The following is a 24,192-nucleotide window of genomic DNA, read 5'->3' as shown; positions in this document are numbered from 1 at the left end:
CAAAGCTGTGTCACCTTTTCATTCCTTGAAAATATGGGGACCTCATTTTACTCTGCAGACATTCTAAATTAGGTTTGATATATTAAATTGCTTGCTTTTTTAATAAAGTATTTATTACCCTTATAAAATATACATAATAGGAACTTTATGTAAAGCATGACCCAAGTGTGCTGTGACTGGGAAGTGATGGGAAAACTGGATACATYTCCAACAGTGAGGATTTAAGTTTGCGAAATCCCATTAATAATTAAGAAATTTTACTTTCCTACAGCCGCTGTCTTGGTCTCATAACATTTACTGCACATTCAAACACGCTGTGTGTCCCCAGTATCACACAACACGCTTCACGGTTGCAAGATTAAAACTGACACAGCGTCGAGTTAACCTCTGATTCATTTCCTCCTCAAGCGCTGCAACTTTCTGATGTTCACACCCTTTACAGAGAAATAAGGAAGGTGGGCCTTTTAAATCCAACTTGATTTTAAAGGACAAATATGATTTAAAAAAAAAACCCAGACAGTCAGATCTGTGTCACTGCCACTCTGTGAGCTGTACCTGATAAATCAGCTTTGTGCAATACCTTAAAAAAATATTCAGTACTGCTTTCTGTACACCTTGTTTGTAAAGCTCTGTTTACCTACCTGCCACTGTTTGGCTACCTATTAACCACAATTAACCTGATGGATTTTTTTTTCCAAACAAGCCAAATATTTATCAGCACAACAAAACTTGCTCTGTAAGCCAAAGGCAAATATTGTCTCCAGCAAGCGCAGAGAGGCTGGGGCAGTAATCAGGCTCTGCTTCTGCATGCAGTAATTTTGTTAATTAGTTCTGGTTACAAATTAAAGATAGATAAATGGGAGATCAGAAGCAAAATTTTCAGCCTAGTACTGACTCTTTTAGAGTATTATCTGCACAACGGTAGGMGACCCATTTATTATATACATTCCTTATTTACACCTCTCAAGGAGAAATAAAACTAGTTTTCAAGGCTGCTTGATGGAAACATTTCACCCTGATGCCGCTGACCGGCTTTGATAAATTTTTTTTTCCAACTTTCTGCAGCTGAGCAGTAATCGACACAACACGGCCGGGGAGCCGCGGACGTGGCGCCCCACCAACCACTGCCGCTTCTCGCTAAGCCTTTGCCGGCGGTGCGTGGAGGCGTTGCGTTACCAGACAGCACCCTCACGCCTGCACTGCTCAGGTGCCCTTAACGTCCCCCTTTTCCCGTGTCTAAAAACTGGCAGAAACAAGAGGAAGCTGTTAAAAAAAAAAAAAAANGTGAATGGTGACAAATATCGGCCACGCTACAGCTGAAATAAAGTTGCAAAGCAGGCGATATGCAGACCAGCCTTCCCCATGCCTTTCTTCGAGGATGGAGGGTATTTTCGGCAGAGGGGGCACTAGGCGCTGGGCTGAGGGCACTGCGCGTCGCAAAACCCTTCGCTTTTCCCAGGCCAGGCTCCTGTTGGAGGATGTTTGTGAAATCGTGCTGCCAAATCTGTGATTTCACAAGCTTTTCCCCAGTGATAACATAAACAGCGAGCAGTGATTTATCTGTAGGATCAAGCTGTGTTAGAAGGGGGATGTGAAAAAATGTATGTTTGAGGACATTCCTTCCCCGAGAGAGGCGAAAACTCATATACGTACATAAAATGAACCACATGCCCCAGACTATCCAGAATCAGCGCTTTTCATTTTGTTCTTTCTGAAAATCCTTCTAAAATCCAGCGAATAAAAGAAATAATAAAAAGACCATTTCTTTAATTGAATGAACTCCACTTCCATCTTAATGAAACGCAACTGTGAGGTTTGCATGACCAAACATTATTAATGTTCTCCATGATCCACTGAGTTTCCAGCCTTCCTTCTGGACTAGCAGATGGTGGCTTGTGCAAGCAAGGCCAGAGTTTGCTCTCAGTTACATCCATGTCAAAACAGAAGCAACTCCATCGACTGGGGCAAACTTATTCCAGATTTGCCTTTCTCTTAAGAGACGGTGGCAAATCAGAACAGTTTGCATAGACTCCATTTAGTTAAACCCAAAGCGATCAAACTTTATGAACAGAAAGAAAAATTAGTCCGATTGAGGCAAAGCGTGAGCGGCGCGGCAGGGCTCGACCTCAGCCGCCTGGCCAGAAAGGTGAGGGCAGAGCAGGACAGGACTTGCCTGGCTGCTGGCAAAGTGACTGCGGGTTGCAGCAGCTCCTGTCCTGCCGTCCTAAACCCCCAACCATGGGACGATGGAGGAGGGAAGCTGGACCGTCCTGCTGCAACGCGGTGTTGCAAATAATGCAACGAGATATATCAAAAAAGAATCATATACGTTGGATTTGGAAGGAGAGAAGGGGAAGCAGCAGCGAACAGCCCAAGTCCCCAAGCAGTAGGTGCAATCAGCGGTCTGCCAGCAGGCAATGATTCAAAATCAAGTTTGCATGGCYGCTAGGACATTTTCTGGGGTATAAACAGAAAAATTGAAACCACAAGCAGCAAAACATTATACACATGAGGAACTTCCAGCCACCCACTCAGTGGATGGACTTTTCACTGGCATCTGTGGCCCACTTGCCTCTGATGTTTACGTTTTGTTGAGTGAGAGAAAAGGAGGGTAATGAAACCAGTTTAGAAACACAATGGCCTTTGCTTTCCCACCTGCAGATATGCTTCTGCTCTGCCCTTACTGGCCGCGATCCAGGGCGGCGCTGGAAATGTGACAGGATAACCAAGGTCCTCCGTAAACACTGCAGATCAGAAGTACGTCCAGCAAGGGCCGAGTCAGCGGYGCTTCAGGTACTGCCCCAGATTTCGCCGCTGCTGCTACCGCTCACGTGCACCGCACAGGAAGTCCGTGCAAGGCCACGCTGGAATTACTCACGGGGTCTGGTGTCACGCATTGTTTTACTATTAAGAAACACAGCTGACTTTTTGGTTCACTTGGTGCCAAATTCGGAGGAAGTCTAAGCCTAGTGTAGGTTACAGGCTTCTTCAGGTCCCTCCAGAAGACATGTTAGATCCATTCGGATGCCCCTGGGGACACAGACTCATCAAGGAAGAACAGCACGTCCCGTCCCCCGTCCTCTCCTCCAGGTAACCCTCAAGCTGGGAGCCCAGAGCATGGGAATGTATAAAACTGGGGGCAAAGAAAATAACAGTGTAGGAATAGGGTAGTGTTTTCACACAAGTTTACCATACGCCCTTGAGCTCTCTAAGGGACAACCCAAAGCTATGGCATATGGCACTTATTTGCACACTGGCCAAGGCTGCAAATTGTCAAAAAGGGGACTCCAGCGTCAGCAAGCGTGGCTGGCATCATACAGCATATACCTGAATTTTCTCGTGGAGGACAGCGCGGTTCCTTTCATACCTGCTACACCATGGGAAGCAGAAATAAACACTCTGCAAACTATTCCATATGGAATGATTTCCTTAACATCCCCTCTCTCTTGCAAAATGAGGCAGGGATACAACCAGCCTTGTGCCTGGAGTTATTAATCCGAATTCTGTCCTCACACACACTCTCCCCTGGCTTGCAGGGATAAAAACGTGGGGCAGACCATAGTCCACAGCGTACGGCTCCAGGAACAGCAAACACAGCTGTCTGTGCCCCGGAGCAAACCAGCCTCTGTCAGGGGAAACTGCCCTGCTCAAACTACCAGTGGTTCACTCCAGCACTTAGCAGTGCTGCAAGWCTCGCTGCCTGGCTCTGCGATGTTGGGGCCACCGTGAAGCTCTTGGACATGGAAAGTTGCCCCAACTTGCTTTTATTATCTCAGCCGCTTCCTTCCAAGGCTGGCAAGGCATGAGGCAAGGTGGCACCAGTAGCCACCAGCTACTGGAGGAAATGAAAGAGGGAGCCTGCAGCCTGTGGGGCTGTGGGAAGGGTTTTCCCAGCAGGCGGATGCTCAAGTGCCACTGGGGACGTCGTCTCTGGACACAGAGAGCCCTCACCCTTGGTGAGGCTCTCGCAAGCCAATGCCCATCGGGCACCATGTGCACACTTTGTGGTCTGATTTCAGGACTGCATTAAACAAAAAAGCAATATAGGCATTCTGCAATGTAAAAGCTACATTAGGGAATATGGCAAGGGCCACTACAAAGCAGGTTCCAAAGTACAGTAGATCCACATATAAACCTGACACTATTCCTTTAAATTTTACCTTTCTTTTTTTCCTGATCATCTGCATGAATGGCAAAGGTAACATTCCCAGGAAGACTGAGTCATCTGGGAAACAGCAAGAGCTCCCAATTACTTTTCCAGTACCTGTCCCTTCTTGCTTTGCAGCTCATTACTTGTAAAGMGGAGAACAATTATTAACCAATTGATATTGTGTGCATATTACTCCACCTTCTTTTTAAAAGCCATCTGAGATCACCACCCTTTTTTCCTCGAAGAGCTACAGCTCATCTCAGCATAAAGAAGGGGTTTTGCATGGGCTGTGGCAAAATTAATCCTYCTTCTTCCTAGGCATTGGCATAGGCCTGCCCGCTCCCCCGTCTTTTCTGCTTTGAGAAAAGTTCTTTCATGTTTCTGGGGCGGATGAGAAGTTATTGAAACCAAAACGATGAAATCCGCTCTGTGCTAGGGGAAGAGCTTTCGGTGTGCCCAGCTGGACGCTGCGGAGCGCGGCCTTTCAGCTGAAGCTCGACACGTACATCTGCGCTACACGGTAGTCAAAGCGGCTACCGAGCACCACGGAAAGYGGTTGCATCCACGAGAGATGATCCCTTCCCCAGGGCAGGGGATGGCGAGCCACCTCCACCGCCTCTGCGTTTTACGTCACAGGCAGATGCCTCGTTTTTAGTCTGTCGTGGACAGAAAGTCAGCATCTCGCTACCATGGGGGTTTTATGCACTGATGCGCTGTTTATTTACATAGCTTTTAAATATTTTTCTTAGCTCCCAAACAGTCCATCCTGCCTCCTGACTTCTTTCAGGACCTCAGGGATGTGTCTGGTGGGCACGAAGGGAAGAAAAGGTGGCTATCTTGTACATTTTTCTTTTCCTAACAAAAACACCCAGGCTAGATATTCTCAAATAAAAATAGAATTTCACTGGGGAAGGTCTGAGTAAAACTAGTGGTTATTCCTGCTCTCCTCTGTCCCTCGTGTTTACTAAGAGTGGCAGAATTATACATAAACTAAGCAGTTTACACAACCACCTGAAATAACAGGATTCGTACTGCTTTAACTCTATAGGAGCTCATGACTCACGAGCAACAATAATACACTTCAAATAAAGACATTCAGCTCCATTTTTTTATATTAGCAACCTAGCCCAGCTGGAGGGGCCAAYCTTTTACTCCTCTGTTAATACGCTTTCAATAATTAGCTGCTTATCATAGATTTCCCTTTYATTTCATGCCAGAAGCAAAGCCTTTCCATGAACAACATACCAAATGAGAGAGCTACTATTTTAAAGTGTCTGTGTTCGCAAGATGAACTGCTCTGTGTAAACAATGAGATCTTCTCTTGCCTTGAGTGAACCAGATGTTTAAAAAAGAAAACTGAAAACCACACACACACACACACAAATAGTTATGGCAGGGAAGAGATCCCCTCATTAAAGTCACTGGTGGACTTTTATCAGTGGTACAACAGGTCTAGCACCCACATTTTTATTTCTTCCATCTTATCTGTGCTGTTTAGGCCGAGAAATATAAACCGACTCCACAGTAACTTCTTTATGGCCAAAGCTTTAAATGGAAGACCAAAGACCAATGATGTGGTCATCCTYTCCCTTCTCTTCGATCCAAACCTTATGTCCCTCCTGCATGAACATGTTGGACACGGTTGATTATCGTTTCTTAGTTACTTTTTAAATCTTGGCCAAGGCCCATTCCGTACAATGAAATATCATTTCAACACTACTGGGTGGCACATTAAACAGCACTGTCCTCTCAGGTGGCACAAACATAAGGAGAACAAGGCTCAGAAGATTACACCTGTATTACACTTACACTGCTTTCTGTCCCTGATGAGTCCTGTTCAAAATCCAGCCCTGAACACGGGCAGATCTGTTGACGCGTGAAACGTTTTGGCTGTGGCTTGTTTGGATGGGCTGACAGAGCGGGATCAGCCCAACAGGTGCTGTGACACAGTATTTGCAGTGATAATTTCCAACAGCAACACGTTGGACTTTGAGATGACAGACACATCATCTTACTGTTTTGGCTTGCTAGAAAGGACAAAGAGAAATCAGCGTTCAGCCGGTTATTAAGAGGCTGTACTTAATCAGCCATAAATATCAACCCTGTATGACTTACAGAGAACTAAATATCTAAATGATTTTTTCTGACTTCTCTCATGAATCAAAGTATAATTTCCCACTAAGGTGATATCAATTTCATTTTCTGAGGTAGACATTTCTGTGCTTTCCTGCTGGCTCCTTTTTCTGCTAAAGGAAAATCTCAGAAGTATCCTAATGAGAAAAAAACTCCCCCTCTCCTCTTAATGAGAAAGATTTATTTTTGTGGGTTAGCGTGTTGTCCATCTTTACGGAAAGCCAGTGTAGATGCAAAATTCATTGTTCAGCCCATGATAAATATGAATACTGAAATTGGGCTTCAGTACTGAAGTAAGCATTTGATTTTGTTCTTTGCCTAGAAAAACAAAACCTGAATACTTGCTACTGTTAAAGAAATTAAAATCCTAATAAAATGAACTGAACATGGTCAGATGCTGGAAAAGCACATCAGTGTTGCACTGCAGGCTTTAAACCTTCTTGTAAGTCATCTATCAAGATTTTTTTCTACTGTTTTCTACCAGGTTGACTTGACGACCTCAAGAAATTCCAATTCCAGATGTGTTTATACTTCCAGCTTTTCATATTAGTGTTCTCAGAGTAGCCCAAATAAAAAACAGAACCCCAAAAATAAGATATTTAAACAAAACATACAAACACACTCTACGTCAAAGAGCTTGGGCTAAAGGATCCCAATTTTCCTTAAATATAGTAAATAAAGCTGTTGAAGCTACCCACAACACAACTATGGTTAAGTCTGCTAAATCAGTCAACCAGAAAAGATATGGCCTGTTTTAATATCTATGAAGTCCTCAGCTTACACAGCCAGAGACATGCCTCACAGCTCAAGTCTGCTGGAAGCAGTTCACCCCGAAACTGCACCCGTGCATGGAGGCACACTTCTGAATGGGGCTGAGGAGGAGATACTCTTGGGACCACTGCCCTTGTTCTCACCGTGCTATTTCCTTCTCSCACCTCTAGGAAGCAGCCATTGCAGGCATCTAATCTAAATTGAGGTGAATCCAAATCCATTCATTTCTCCTAGTCTCAAGGGATATGTTACTTGCCTTTACATGCTGGTGACCATCACGTAAGCCAATCCAGCATACTGCCTTGAGTCAGTGCCTTGGAAGTGGAGCTCGGAGACTTCTTGCTGTGTGCCTAGCCAGTGACCAAAAAGTCCCGAAAAACTATCAAATTGTCAAATTACCGTTTTTGTMATCTGCTTAGGGTCATCACAGGGTGCGTATAACCAGTTATTAAAGAATAGCATTAGCAATTGTCAAACTAGCAACAAGCTGATTGATTCAAGAACYTCCCCCAAGGATGAAACTCAGTCTCTTCTTAGCATCCTCTCTGCAGCTAGACAGGCCCAAACCGTAGCCTGAAGGCCAACGAGCTCCAGTTTCTGCTGGACCAGCAAGTGCAGCAAAGTGCAGGCTTGTCAGCTGAGCATCCTCCCCCACGCACCGCGGGTCTGACTTTGGGGAGCTGGGGTCCTGGCCGACCTCTGCTTCTGGACGGRGGCAGAGCTCGAAATGGCCACGTTTGCCTACTGTCCAACGAGATGATCATTACTCCAGATCAAGCTGCAACTTGCCAGAAAATGTGCTTGAAACTCCAGAGTTAGAGCAGGGGAAAAACTCTGCTGAAATCTACTGAAATACACACTGTTTCAGATAGGGTCAAGCAGTAGCTTCAAAACCAGAAATACAGGCTCTTTTGCATCACTCGTATTACTATACACAGAGCTGCATTTCTTACTCCATCTGAAAGAAAGTACACATCCTGCTGCTATGCAGAAATTACCTGTCATTTTGCAGTACACCCCACAGCCTAACAAAATTAAAACGCCCCCAAAAGGCTCAAGAATTGATGAACACGTAATCATTTATTTTTCCAAAGCATTTCAAAGTTGGTATATGTGATCTTTCCTTTGCAAGGAAAAGCAGAAGTTGCCTCTACTGTTCTTTTGGCTTTCACGTCACTCCACAGTACTCAGAGGATGTTCACAGTATTTGCTTTTGTCTTATATGGGAGAAGTTCAGCCGAAATCTTTTCCACCTAAACTTAATGAAATATGCAGGCTGATAAACATCCTTTCCCTCTTTTCCCCACTCACTATCAAATAACTTTTTGGAAGTCACTGAAAGTGACAATGAATAAACCAGGCTTTCCAAGAGGTCTGGTTTCTTAGACTGGACAGGACTTTTATGTTAATACCCTTTATATTAAACCCGGATGAATTTGAAACAACAACAAAAAAAATAGGGGGCAGCCAAAGGGTAAGACGCTGTTGTATGAAGCTGGAGTGTGCCTCTTGCCTTGAGCTCCTCAACTACATTTTGTGTTTGGGGCCACATAAATTAAGAAGGACTTACGGTGTGCTACGTTAAATGACTACAAACATTATGCTTCAGGCTGTTGAAAATTTATATTGTYCCCTTAAAATGATCTAAACATTCTGTTAATATCCCAAATCAACGAGACTGTTGTGATCAATACGATTATCCTAGAGAATGGAAACTGCCCAGAACGAGATCTGTACCTGATTTTGATCTCAGGCACACCAGTGCCAGTCTGGGGGCTGAAGACGTGTTTGTAAGCGGGGTGTAGGTATTTTCCCCCAGAAATCCATTTTGCCAAAAGTATGCGATCACCTCWTGCCTTCATAAACAGTATAATTTCCAAAGAAGGAAAAAAGATTTTATTAATAGAATATTTTAAAAGTTGTCCCACAACAAGTCTTCAAAAGGCTGTTTTATTCATACGATCCYGTCTCAAAGGTTGAATATACAGACGTCATGATGAAAAAGGCCTGCTAGGCTATAAAAGCCACTATGCCCATTTGAGAACCGCAATCAAACTGCCATCAGAGAAACCTCTTTTTCTCTGCCTTGTTAATGTTATTTGCTGACTAGAATTGATATTATATGCTCATGCTTGTTTGAGTTTGTCACAATTTAGCACCCAGCAAAAGAAAACAGTAAATGCAAGCTCTGCTACAGTTAGGGCTCCACAGATAGTGCTGTGTTATTTTGACTCTTACTGATGCACACAGCACAACAAGTTATCTCATACCAAACAACAAGGRCTAGAATTAACTGCCAGGAGTCTCATCAGACACATATTTAAATGTATACACAACAGTTTCATAGCTGCACTTAATCTCATACATAGCCAAGACCCCAGTGACTTCAGAAGAGGAAAATTAGACACTTCATATATTATGAGCAATAAAGTTTCACCCATAAAAACATTCTAACATCTTGCCTGAACATCTAATACAATTTAAGCTAAAAAATGCATTCACAGAGAGTCTAATAGTCTTGCTTCTACAGGAGTTGGTTGTAAGAAGTATCTCTAGCATGCAGGTTATGTGCTGAAGCTTCCAATTGTTTCCCTAAGCCGCCTTTTTCATAATGGTTTAGCACAAAACTGATGTGCTTACGTATCTGTTCTTAGAACAGTCATCCTAAGAACAGACTACAAACAAAAAATAATTTTTAAAGAACATTCATGAGTCTACACAAACACAGCTGATATTTTTTTCCCATTTTCCATTTAAGTATGTCTATTTGTGCAGCTGGAAAACGATCTTTTACACTCTTTTAAGATACTTCATATTTCACGGTAATAAAGCGTAACAGCAAYAAAATGTTAATTATGAACAAAAATGTCTTCTTCGACACTTTACCAGAAAAGCCCAGAARCCTGAATTATATGAGAGAGGTGTTATCCTCTTTTTAAAGAAGAATTGGATCCAAGGATAGATTCAGAGACTTTGAGGATGCTGAAGGAACACCCCAAAGAAAAACAGGCGTCAGCCTAGAAAGAATAACAAAMAATTGTTTCAAGACCAACATTCCCTTYGTGCATCAAATCAGATCGGCTTTTATCTTGCTGGGGGRAAAAAARGGGRAAAAATGGCACACAAACTATGACAAGCGTTCTTAGGAGGTTATCTCTGAGATAACTGTTTGCTGAAAGCCTCTGTGCAACCAAATGCAGTCCCTGGGCGCAAAACCCTGCTGAGACCAGGCAGCCTCACGACTGCCGACGCACGATCCACGGGTGGAAAGTTACACCTACACAACGCTCTCGAGGTGATCAAGATTCAATTGATGGCTAAGGCAAACATAAAAGAGAAGACGMCAGGTCTCAGGGTGTATTAGGTGAGAAGGCTGCTCGCTCTGCTGCGTGGGGCCTTCGGCGTGGGAGACCTTCAGTTTTAACTGYGTGCACTAGAGGTAATGCATGACAGAGCTCTTCCCTGAAAGCAGCAGGCTTCTCGGTGGGCTTTGCTTTTTGTGTAGCGTGTTTTCTGGGGCAACACAGCTTTGCAAAGGAATTGGCGGTGTCTGAAAGGAGGAGGAAGGCAGAGGGAGAACAGACCATGGGGAGCTCCTCAACAACCTTCTGCCATCGAGCCGACAAACCATGTGGCCAAAGCACGGCCTTTGCCCTTCTCTCAAGCAAAGCGATGCAACCGTAATTAGCTGTGAGGTCGGCCGCCGGCCAAAAAAAGAAAAAAAAGAAAAAAAGAAAAAAAGGAGAAGGTCAGTACACACAGTTCCTAACCAGGCGTGGCTGAAAACAAGTCCTGGGAAAGCAAGTGATTGCCACACTAATGTGTTCGGCCTCAGCAACAGCCACAATAATGTGCCTATTGCGTAAAGAAAGAGCTGAAGCACTTGCACTGCTTCAAGCGCAAGGACCAGTATCTTGAGAAACTACAAAGTAACTTTATTGGAAAAAGTGAAATGCTTGACCTATGCTTCAGTCCTTGTAAAAGCCTCTAGACCAACTCCTCCTTATTTGAGCATCACACCGTTAAACCTAACACATGTATAGGGGCTTTTCATAAAGCTTGACCTTTAAAAACAAGTCAGTGGTGTTACACAACAAACACTAATAAAATACTCAGGGTTACGTAGAGATAGACAAAAAATCCTTTTCCCAAAAGAAGGTCAGACACTTTAGGACCAACAGGCAGGGCCAACCATGTACRCTTACGTCATGGGTTGCCAGTGCGGCCCCCAACTGAGCAAAGAGTTCATAAAATTTCTTTTTTAATAGCAAAGCCACGGACCGCACTCTTACGAACCACGGAGCTACTTTCAGATCACTGCAGTATTTGGATAGGAACAGGTCTCCCTTTAAACAGTGTGTCTACATTTGGTTTTCAGGTCTGCTCTGAAACACAGTCTTGAACAAAGCCTCTGGTGTCAACCACTTTGGCTCACTCTGGGAATCCCTCTTGGAGACCCTTCCCTTCCTGASTGCCCCAAACAGACMCCCCCCCCYTTTTTTTTCCTTCCAGCCAGCAGAAATYAGGCATATTCTGGTATCTCATTAATTTTACACCTTTGATACTGTGTTGCAACATGGGGAAACCCAACCAGCTCATAGCCATACCTGTGTTTTTCATCAGGACAACTCTACATCTCCCACAGTTTCATGGAAGGGTGACTTTGCTCGCTGATGCATTTTAAGTTCAGCTCTGACACAAAGCAAAATTAGRATTTTTTATTTCCTCTCTTCAGAGTTTACTAACGTTATTCTCTTATTATTTAGACTTGCAAAATAAGGCACATTATCTCTATATTGGCAACTATATATTTTAAAGAAAAACTAGGCATTTTGCACATCCCACTACGTGCTTCCATTTCGCCCAGGCTTGGCAAGGTTGTGGTGTGATGGCCCTCAATCTAACACACACCAAAAAATGTACTCTTGCCTTACAAATGCTCTGAGATTTCCCTCTACAAAAAAATCAGAGAAAAAAAATGCCCAAACTCTCTCCTATTGCAGCAGCCAGCCACCAGGGCTTTTAAACGTTTCTGCCACTAAACTGCTCAACAACCTCAACCTTAATGCTGTAAGTACAAACCGATGAGGTCTGGCAAATACAAGTGGCAGGGGCTGAGGCTGCTAGTGACAGGAGAAGCCAAAGGAAAAAAGCAACACAAWCAAAACCTCACCCCTCCGCCCCCGATTTCCTCCTCCTAAACAGTACCATAGTAAACCAGATGTGCATGAAGTTGCCTGCTGGGGGAAAAATCTTATACTGCAGCTTTTCCTTCCTCCTTGTCACACACATCCAAAAAATGTAGCAACACAAAGAGAAACCTCATGAGCAGTTACTTCAAGGAGGGAGATGCCTGGGAAAATGAAAAGGGAACCTGCACTGAGTGTAAAGACTGCTCGATGCCAAGAGAAAAAGTATGTTCATTGGTACACGTCCAGGAATCAAAAGAGCACATCCTCTTATTTTATGTTTGATGGCTCTATCCYCACTCAGCTTCCAGATGGGAGGGATTTGCTTTCCTTGTTGTTACTCTACAACTGCAAATAAAGGACAACGTAAAGCTTTCAGGCACTTGTAACATTACACTTAGCCAAGTATTTCTACAGAAAAATGATGGCGCCTTTGTAGCTTATCGGTGCAACGATGGAGAATGAACAGCAGAGAGGCTGGACAAGAGGACTCCAGGGTAGTTTTTCTCCACCATGGAAAAGGAAGTTGAGGATAGGACACACTTACAGCTTACCYCAAAACTGAGCTGAATGCCTTCCCCCTGCTCTGTTCATAGGGTAACCTGCAACCCAGCATGGTACAAGACTCACAGGACATGCATCACATTAAAAGCCTAAGCTGCACATGCCTTGTGCAAGCTACACGCTGGATTTTACCTCTAGAGATCAAACGGAGTTACCAGGCAACTCCTGTTATGTTTYTGGGTGGGAGTTGAGCAACCCATCCAAATCCCCACGCAGACCTTCGGTGCAAACACAAAACAAAAACTCCCACAGTCCACGCACAGCATGAAATCTGCCCCCTTGCACGAAAACCATCACGTCCTGCCACTCTTTTCAAGCACCCAACTCATCAGAGCTGAAAAGGAAGACAAGGAACACAGGAAAGAGAAAAGCCCCTGCTGCGCTTCAATAACTTTTTTCAGCCACTGCTCATAAACATGGTCCACACGACTGTGTCAGAGAATGTGGCAATAACCGTGTTGAAGGGTTTGTTGAGAAAGTTAAGGCGATGAGCCCGTGCTTGCTGGGCTGAAGGTCCCGTGCGCTAGCAAACCCATTACGTCACCCCGCTGAGTCCTCTTCCTCCTCATCACCTCTCGGGCTATCTGAAGCCACTGCCAAAGCCATCTCTGAGCACGAGTGCATTCATTAACCTTTATGAAAATGCCTCACCAGACGAATTAAGTCAGGTGACATTTTATAGGCAGTGAGTGATTTTCCAGGAATGCTTCCGTGCTTGTTAGTAATGTATTTGGATAAAATTTCAGTGTTGTTTCTAAGGCTTAGAGCTGGAAGCTCTATTTAACGATGAGGAATGGGAAACGAAGGGGTTTGCCCCGGGAACGGCACCGAGCTCCCACACTGCTCCAGAAAGGCATGTTTCTGCCAAAGGACAACAACTGAGAACGTCTCRCATATATTAGAAAATACGTCTGTTTTGCTTTGCTAAAATCCCTAATTCATTTTTTTCCCTTAAAAATTTGGGGACAAATCCTTTAGATCATTAGGTTTTCACTCAGAATTCAAGCATTAAAAAGATAAATCAAGACAGAGTCAGTCCCCTGCTTTTTCTCCCCATGCCTCTGGCTTCCCGCTTGCACATATCTGTCCCCAAATCTCTCTGCGTCAGCCTTCTGCCACCCCCCAGTGCTCTCTGTTGGGAAGCTATAAATTTTAACCTTGAGGCAATCGTCCCCCTTGACAAAGTTAAATCTGAGCAAAAGGTTTCACAATATACTCCTCTGACTGTAAGCCCTCATCGTTTTCTTTCAGCGAAGAAACTCTGCTCTTAATTTAATTTAAACCGAGGCATGTGATGACTGCCAGAAGATGGAGGTGGAAGGACRCAGCGGTGCCTCTGCGATGACCATGAGGACATTTATCATCTGCTAAGGCCCTGTGTCAGTACTTCCGTGCTTGCACGGGCCAGTTGCACCACATCTGGTCACAGCACCCAGCAGGAGTCTGCAGACCTCATGGCCCGAGACTATGTGGAAGTCCCCAAATCATTCACAAGTGGAATGGAAGCCGATGATAAACTGGATTTGAGTGTGGGATGCCAGCTGGTAGTCCTCATCTGTGACACAAGTTAAGATAAGTGTTGCTAACATATTTTAGTAGTCCTGCAGTTTTATTAAGCCAAAAAAAAAAAAAACCTCACCACCACCAACAACAAACCAAACAAACCCCCAACAACATATGCTCAGAGCTTGAGGTTTATATTTGTCAAGAACACRGGAAGATACACAATAAGACAGGGAGGAAGGTATGGCAATCTAAGTAATCGCTTGCTCTCAGGAGGGCAATGAGCTGTCATTTTGCATACCACGGTTTCCTTCTTTACTGAAGATATAAGTCATGGGAAAACTCCTGAAAAAATATCATGAGAACATTTCAATGCCATTTTTGCAAATAGTAATGGTCCACTTACCAAACTGAGTGGACTAGAACCACCCTTTAATAACAGGATTGTGTTTCYCTCTGCCAGACAGAGAGCTATTTAGAAGCTGAAGCATATACCACAAATAGAAATAATAACCAGCATGTTTTGTAGTAAAAAGCCACAGATTTATTTTTTCAATGTATGGACCATAAATATTGTTAGAGAAGAGAAGCACTCAACATACACCATCTGGCACGCATCTTTTACTCACACACCAAAGTTGTTAGCAGCTTTATTTCAAATATGGATCTATTCTAATGAGGCCATTCCAGCTCCTACCACTGTACTGTATTGTCTCGATACAGCTGAAAAACTTCCACTATAATTAAGCTTTCTGCATTTCCAGGGCACTGTTTTGGCTTTATAAAATCTGGTCTAACACATACTAGAAGTTCAGCTRGTTGAAAGCAAAGCAGCTTCAGTGCAGGGAACTTCAGGATAGCAGCAGATTGCCTAGCAGAACTTATTGCACTTCGCTGCTGGCGACAGCTAGAAAGGGCTGGAAGGAATTGTGGTGGTGGCAGGGGAACAGTTAAAGCTTGCTTGAAAAGCTTCAGCTAGTTATAAAGCAAAAAAACAGAAAAACAGCTAGTTAAAAAAAAATATACCAAAGGGCTAATATTTCCCAAACTTCCTTTAGCAAAGGGTGTATGAAATGAAAGCACTAGAAATGCCACCTTTCCCGCTCATAAGGGTGCGTGAAGAAAAACGCATGCAAAAKGGAGCGACAGCAGCCTCTTCGATGAAGAATTAAAAGGCCATGGAGGCAATCAGGTGCACAGCTTGTGCAAAGCAGAGCAGCTTACGAACACCAAGTCACTTCTGGTGACGACAAACACTGGGGTTAAGCCAAGACCACGAACCGCCGACCCGTCCATCGCCTCTCTCTTTCTGCAGTTGCAGAGTCTCTCCAAATGCACTCCACATCCAGCCCCTACACTGGGAGCTCTCAGTATATTCAGGGTTTTTATTACTGGCTCCTGCAAAAACCTAATAAGCAATAAACTTGACATGTTTCAGACGTCAGCAATGACCGTGGCAAGGGTGTTCTGACCAAGTTTCCCTGAATCACCCGGTTATTTATCAGTTGCACAAGAATAAATACTGACTGCACTGCCCTCTACAAATACAAACCCACCAAAAAGCTCAAAAGGCTAAAGAAAAAATAAGAGCTCCTGGATAAATATGGAAAAGAGTTTGTTATTTGCTTATGGATTTTCTTGCTATGTTTCAGATTTCCAGTGTATCAAATAATGGCATTTGGAGAATAACCTTAAAAAAAGAGGATCTTATATTACTGTAAGAAAGAACTTGAGTTATTTTTCTTATTTTTATTTTTTAAAATAAATTGTCCACAAGGAAAACAAAACCCAGAGGCCWCTTTTTCAGCAGTTTTCTCTTAGGGGAGATGGATATACACACACACTAACCGATTCGGACACGGGTTTGAAAGAGCCAAAAACAATTAAGTCTGGAGCTCTGCCCTGGATCCTTGGCTGCAAGTTTTCTGCTTTCATCTCTCCTCTATTTATAAACGGCACAGCTTAAATTTTCAAATGYAATCGCTCTCTGGGAGGCTTCCTTATTTAGATGCCCAAATTCAGGTGCCTTTCTTTCAATTTTCCAAAAYACCTTCTTCCAACAGCTTCAGTCACTGAGTCTGCAGGAGTGGAAAGAACATCTGAAAGAAGCAGCTCTCAGTATCTCCATCCGAAAACTCACTCAATGAAGACACTCAGAACTAGAGAGCACTTGAAAATGTGATGCTTTTGTTTACTTGCCTGTGTCTTGCCCAGAACAAGCAAAAAAGCAACGAAGATGATGGAGAAACCAGTCTCCACTCAAAGCCACTCATGCAGACCAAACATGAGCGCAAGGCTTGATAAATGTGACCTCATACAGGGCTTCTTTTTTTTTTTTTAGTCTAGTAACAAAACATATTTAGAAAAGGCATGCTAGAAAAAGGCATAGCATCACATGACATTTTTTCAATTTCCCCCCCCCCCCGGTTACTTAGTGAATAAAAAGCCTTCCATTGACCTTGGTGTACTTTGGGTGAGAATTTTAACTTCCCTCTCCCTGGGCACCAGTGTAAGGTTGGAGGAGACTGCATACGCCGTTTCCATTTCTGTTACGCTGGCCAAACTGAATAAACAGTCTCCTGGCCAGCTGCAAGCTACAGGGGAGGGCCACCGCTGGAAGGGGAGGCCAGCGGTGGTGGGAAGGGAAGTCACGAGAATCCAACAGGGATGGCAGCCAGGGATACTGGGATGGCTTGCTGCATTCAGGAGACACCGGACAAACCCAAAGAGAATAAACTTTGTTATTTCCACTGCTCACAGAGTCACTCRTGCTCAAAAGTAGCTTTCAGAGGGGAAAAATAAAATCTAGGAATTAACACGTTCAGGAGTAACTGGATGCTGTTAAATGGTCTGTGTTATTCTGGATGATGTAACAGCCTCTTTTAGCCTTTTAGCACATGAAAGTATGTGTCAAGTTCAGCTGCTGGCTTACAGGTTAAAAAAAAAAAAAAAATTCTCTAACCTTACAAGCAAAAAAAAAGTATAGCAGCAAAAATGCAAGTCAAAGGCAGTTAAAAGGAAAACCTAAACCAACAGTTTGCCCTGGGACCCTCATTTTCTGCCTCTATCAGTTCCCCTACAAACAGCGTGGACCCGATGAGCCTGAGCCAAGGCTCGCCTTCTAGGAAGAGGAGATGCTCTTTCCCGGATGCTCCCCTTTCTGCATACAWATCCATGGAAATTTTGGAGGTGAATGGATACAGCTCTTAGCATCACACACAGACTGTTTCCTTTGAAGATCTACACACATTAGTATCATTTTTTAATAAAACATGAGCTTGAGCAAAGCATTCTTTTTCATAATCAGGCACCAAAAGATTAATGTTTCCGAAAGACAGTTGCAGTCTCACACGTGATGAGATGCATTTCACCTTTCCGAAGTTGCAGCCCTCTCTTCCAGGCACGCTAGCTTAAACAGCAGAAAGGAAACCGCACGGGCTTCCCAGCCGCTCCAGCCGCACGGCTCCGCCGGCGGGAGGCACGAGGCGTTAGTCCCTCTCGCCTCCTCTCGGGCTGCTCCGACGCCAGGGTGGAARATGCCGCTTCCCCCCCGCCCCCCAAACCGAGAAGCTGAGGACACGAGAGCGGGCGCTTCCCGGCTCCGGGCTCCGTCCGTCCGCTGCAGCAGAGCCTGAGCTCAGGCCCCCGCGCCAGGAGGTGGAATTTTAATTGGAGAAAGGGAAAAATGTTAATCTCTTTACTAGCTGTGAAGGGGGAAACCAACCAAAACGAAAGCCTCGTTTCCCGGGGGCACGAGACCGATCTCCCCAGGGCYGGCACGTGTCACGCTCCTCACCGGTCCGTCTGTCCATCCCTCCCGGGAACGCTTGGTCAGCGGGGGGTTATTTTCTGGGAGGGGATAACGCTACGCCACCGTCACCGCCGCCGCAGTGAACCTCAGCAAAGCCAAGGCAGGAATGCAAACGAACAAGAGGTAACTCGGCGCATTAAGTCACTGCAAGCACAGCAACCTCATCCTGGTCCTGCCGCGCGCTCCGTGGGACTTCAGAAACAGCATTTTCGCAACGCGCGTGACACGGACACGTGGTGGATATTAAAGAGACAATACTAAGTACGCTAAGAAAAGAAAATAGCGCAACCACGGCAAGTGGCGACGGACCTGCTCACAGCTGAGTGAACCAAAGGAACATCACTGTAACAGCACTTGTTATAAAGCACTTCAAAATACGATTGTTCAGCTAATTGCACAGTCCTAAGAGTTGCAATCTGTGGTCTACGGGCTGCTTACGCACGCAATAAAAGCAGAGAATAAAAACAACATAACTGACTGATCTCGGGCCTGATTTCAAAATTTATGTCTGTTCTTTTCTAAGGAAAYGAAGAAAAATCCTTAACTTTTAAGCAGTTTGGAGAAACTTGTAATTGGCAGGTGGATAAGAAAAGAAACAGGCTGCRGAAAGAAAATGGATGTATGTTGAACAAACGTTCGGGAGCAATTCACGTGTCTGAATTCATGCTGTAGCTCTCTGCRTGCAAGCGCTTATTTGCCTGTCCTTAGAGGCTTTAAATAGTCCTCTGGACTCGGGTGAGCAAGGCAAGTGGAGTCTAAGGTGATAACGCTTGTAAACTCTGGCCTCCGCCCGCGAAAGCCTCCTGTTCCCTCTGAAATCAAAGAAAGTAGAGAGCATTTATCACCGCAGAAACTTGCAAGCGTCCATTTGTGCCCTTGCTTTGCAGGTTTATCTCCTGTTGACTCAAACCAAGGACAAGATTAGACTCAACAAGCACACTGGGGCCAGGCCGTTCGGGCGCGGGGGGCCCAGCTGCTGCTCTGAGCTCCCGGAGTTGCCCATGCTGGGACGGCAGCGCAGACACAGCGGCTGTTACAGGGGCTCTGGGGCTCAGGAAACCAAAATACGGGGCTCAACTGGCAACATCCAGTTCCTCAGAACGGGCTCCGGTCTGGCAAAYGGCACCCTGGTCGCCGTGTAAATAAGTGCTTTTATTTTTATTAAGAAAGCATTAGACAATTCAGGGTTTATAGCTGATGAGTTATTTCCACGTGAAATTCTTCCCGTTTTAAAATCAGGTTCTTTTAAATGCGCTGCGCAGATGGACAAAAGCAAGCACTCATCAGAGCTCTTCCAGCTTGATCAGGTATGAAACAAACCCACAGGGCAAATACTCTCCTAAAGAGCAGCAGCACACGCTTTACGCATCCTACCTTGTTACTGTTGTGCTGCACATCTTCCTCTGGCACTTCAGTCTAGCACACCGCACCGATCTGCCTATATCCTGGGGTTTCTACCCTAGATTAGGAATTACAGCGTGCTACTCAGCCCTACTTAAATTAAAAGCATTAGTTCATTTTAAAAATTTAATTAAGTTCTTTAAACAGCGAGCCGAGAACTCATTCTTGGGAGACGGCTGTGGTTAATGTCACTTTGACTGAAGGAAAATAACACATGAGTTCTGTATTATTTCATTATTGCATCTGGTTCAGTAAAAAATAATCCAAACCTTCCCTGAGTTCTGAAGCCTGTCATTTCCAGGACACATCCAAAAATGTAACAATATTCTTGTGTAATAGAAGAAATGAGCTGCGTCCTAAGTGGGTGTAGAGTTTGATACTGTACCAATCTTTCTCCATCAATGGCAGTCGCCATGTGTAGAGAAACAAAAGCTCCAAACGAATAAATGTTATCAGCAGACGTCATCCCCTGGGACCCGGCCTCAGGAATTAGGTTTTCCTTCTCGCAACGTGGAAAGCTGTTGCGTATGTGGTGTCCCTGGAACATGCAGACAGCAGGTTCCCTCACCAATTTGAAAAACACATTTAATAAATGACAGGATTTGCATTTGATGTGTCTCTCACCTTATTCTCTTTATATATACAACAGAAGAGAATGCTATTTGTGACCATAGTCATTCTATTACTGCTACTTCAGGTGGGTTTCGGTGCTATACAGCAGAAAGATCTGCAAATCCAAGCCAAGAAGGCTATTTCTCCACAGCCTCACATTCAACCTAGCTTTCAAAACATTTTGAGTAAAATTTAATTAATAGCTGGCTTAAGCATATCTTTTTAAGAGGAGGATCCTGCTGGAGCAAAGCACCAGCCACTTTCTTGCCTGTATGCATTACCGACCGCATTTTAGTGTGCACGGGGGAAGGAGGGAGGGGTTCACTCTTTTCCATCCTCTGCTTGCCCCTTCTCTTCTATGCAACCCTTTCAAAACGTTTTAAGCCAGTATTAATCTAACTAATTTCTTCTATAAATGAAGCATTGAGCTACTGTGGAAGTCACTAGCTTCATTTAAGGCACTCTAGTTGTGGAAAAAAAAAAAAAAAAAAAAAAAAAAACCCTAAACCACAAAACTATTTGTCTAGTAAAGCTTTCCTTCCTTGCATGGTTGACACAAAGGTGTATATGCAGTAAGAGGTGGAGCATCTGTGCACTCCTGTACTTGCGAAGGCTTTAAAGGAGATGATGTCCAGCAATTTAACCCAAACCCACTCTAGAACACCACAAACCAGGGTTCAAAGATCATCTAGTTATTTCTCCTGCCCACTTGCCATTGCATGGATGGCTTACTCCTCTTTCCTTTCTCTTCTGCAGTAAGGTGCACAAAGTTCCTGATAACAACTGGACAGGCTGATTTCTCTCTTACACAAAAGTTTTTCTAAAGGTTCACCTACGAGTGGATTTTCAGTCTTCCCTTGTGCTAAAAATAATAATGAAAAACAACAAAGAAAAAAGACCAGTTTCTGTCTGCCACTGCTCAGCTGTTGGACTGCAAACTTCCGCACCGCCCCGTGGCACAGCAGGACTCAGGGTCYTGGCCAGGCCCCTGGGGTGGACAACAGCCCATAGCCACAGGCCACCAGCTCGGCCAGCAGCTCCCACGCAGCTCAGAGCCTTGGGCCAYGAGCCCCTCTCCCCACGAAGGGGGTGGCAGGAGGCAGGCAGGGCTAGGAGTCACATGCAAATGCAATTTATAAACCTAACTATCAGCTGCAAATATGTACGCCCACAACGGGCCTTGGGATCGCTCAGGAGCTGTGCACTCTGTGTGCATATTATGCATTGCTGACACATTCCAGTTTAAATCCTCACTTTTAGGGACCAAATATATTTGTGATTTCTTCTCCATGCTCACTGCGTCTTCATGTTGTTTTAGAGATGAATTATTTTTCTAGAAAAGCATAAAAATGGGATTTTTCATTCTACATGCTCAGAGCACATGTGGAATGAACTACAAAAAAAGTCATATGTTGCTTGCTGGACCAGGATGTTTAGACTGTGGGAAACCATCCTCCTCCTCTGAACTGAGCTTGGAGCAAAGAGATAAGAATCCCCAAAGATGTGCCGCATCCACAACCCAGCGCAGTCRGTGTCAGAAAGGTCTGGTTACACCTAACATGCACTTTGGTGGGACTGAAGGAGTCCCACCAGCATCACTCTTTGCCGAGCACATCACAGTCCCCACCAGGGACCTGCACCAGCTGTCATGCTTCGGCACTTATTTCCCACCTTGACTCCAATACATGTGAATGACATGGAAATCCAGGAGGGAGAAAAACCCTTGGTGAAGCTTCTCAGTTGAGAACCAAGGCCCTCATTGTCTTGGGCAAAAAATGTAGAGCAACAAACACAATGATAACTCTGTTGTGCGTTCCTTTTTTTACTACTCTTCTCATCCTTTGGCTTGATTAATGCCATGGGGTGGTTACTACCTTTAATAGAAACACTGCAATACAAATGCCTTGCATTGCTTTAGAGAGCTCAGAAATACCATTTAAACGTCCCAACAGGTCACTGGCTCTAAAGGAGGAGAAAAGAAGCTACAAGCCTTTAATATTTGACTTGCTAAGTAGTCCTTTCATAGGATAATCTAAATAYAGCAATAATGCCAGCATTTAAGAAGAAGAGTTGAAATTTTAGCTCTGCAAAGACTGTTATTAGCATATAGCAGTGGACTAGAGATTTTCTTTCACGTATGTCAGACATAATGGAAGATTTCTTTAAMGTGCCAATTGATGTGATAATCATAGGGGTAGTCTACAACATACCGCACTTATTTGACTTTACTGTAAACATCACATGCCCATAGGTGTTCYTCTGTACTATAATTTGCTCTATAATGTAGCATTACCTTAACAAAATAATACCTTCTCATTTTATTTTTAAAATAAAAAGACCTTGCAATTCACTTTGAAATTGCAGTGAAATTTTCTTCATTTGATGTGACTAGCCACACACTTTTTTGACTCACTGACTGCTTGAAAACATAGGAATCATCTTGAAAATGGAATAATAAAAGACCCTACTGGAATGTGCACATCATACGCTGGCCAAGCACCAGCCTTGTGTTGAGTGAAGATCTAAAACTGAAGATGAGAAAATTATCAAAATCAGGTTAGGGTGGTAAGAACTCAAACCCTGCTGCCACCCCAAAAAGCTAAAGCTCAGAGGTGTGCGAGTCCCTCTTGGAAAAGAACCCTAGAGGCTCTTTCCAAGGCTTTATACAACATGCCCTCAACTCTCAGAGCCAAACTTAGTTGCTGTGTTGTTTGTAATTGCCGTCAGGAAGGAATCAGGTTCGACTCTCATTAGATTCGAACTGCTATTGACTCATTTTTCGCTCTGTTAGATCAGTATATCCTGTCAGTTTACCCACCAATAAATTCATTCTAAAGAGAAGTGGGGAAAATAATTGAATGTTTGTTTTTTTCACTGAGTGCAGTGTCTGTGCCTATATTACTACATGTCATAGTCACTGCTAGCTATTTTCGCAGTATACTATTACTTCTAAGCATCCAAAACACTTGAATGACAACTTATAAGCAAATATAACACAGCAAGCAACCAAAACACCCTTTGGAGTTTATCATCCACTGTCTAATCTAGACTTATCATAATATTGCCAGCATGTTTCAAAATGCAGAAAGAGAAAAAGGATAAGGGTTTCTTCAAGGCTTAATATCGTGCTCTTATCTGATTATCTCCTCGGTGAAAGATGCACAAAGTAAAATGGTCATTTGATATCTGTAACTTCCTGACAGCCCTACTGCTGAACGCTTCTTCAGTCAGCATCGTGAAAAACGGTCGGTGCGGCTCTGCTCCAACACGCACTTAATGCATCTCCATCTCCCATACGCATGAGCCTCCAAAACGCTGGTGAGAAGACAAGACGAGGCGCTTTATTGCCAGAGCTTTTTTTTTTTTTTTTTTTTTTTTTTTCGTCATTTTTTTTTGTTTGTTTGTTTTTTCTTTCTTTTTAGGAGGTGGTGGTGGGGAAGTTTTCAGATGACAATATGCGTGAGCGTAATGGAAATGACATGCCGGCAGCAGCCTCCCTCCCCCACTTGGCTGCCCCGGCTGAAACCAGGCTGCAGCAGCCCAGCAGACTGCCCGCGGCAGCGGGGGGGGGAGGCTCAAGTGGGCAGTGGAAGCAGTGAAAGCCTAAATAAACTTTGACCATTAGATAACAGGGCCATTATTGCTCTGTAAGACTTCCTGAATGGCCTGCAAAAACAGAGACAGTTCTTGTTCCCGCCTCAAGGAAAGGAAAAACAAGGATGAGTGCTAAGTATAGACACCGAAAAGTCTGCTTTTGCTTTCCTTCCTTCTTACTATATTTTCTATTTTACATATATATATATAAATGCACCGTGTACTTGGCCAAAGCCGCTGCTCGCCTGCAAGCCCCCCCCCCCATGAAGTGTCTGTCGCGGGGTGCAAAACGCACCCCCCTTTGCACAGGTGTCCAGCACGGTGTGCGTCCAACCGCGCCGGCGAAGCCCAGCCAGGGCAGCAGCCCTGGCCCTCCGCCGGCCCTGCTGCCCTTGGGGGCAAGGCGAAGGGCAGCAGCGACCACAGGAGCATCCCTGGTTGTCAAGTTATCTAAAAGACAACCC

General features: G+C 44.3%; 1 protein-coding gene across 2 annotated transcripts in view; it reads right to left on the bottom strand.

Annotated features, from left to right (window-relative positions):
• Window positions 1-24,192, bottom strand: part of EGFR (epidermal growth factor receptor) — a 160,931-nt gene that overhangs the window by 71,681 nt on the left and 65,058 nt on the right. The gene's annotated exons all lie outside the window — the stretch shown is intronic.

This window comes from Rhea americana, unplaced genomic scaffold (assembly GCF_003343005.1).
Source record: "Rhea americana isolate MKP2758 unplaced genomic scaffold, rheAme1 scaffold_62, whole genome shotgun sequence".
Taxonomy (NCBI): Eukaryota; Metazoa; Chordata; class Aves; order Rheiformes; family Rheidae; genus Rhea; species Rhea americana.
Note: the sequence above shows the minus strand (reverse complement) of the source record. Positions and strands in the feature narration are given on the sequence as shown.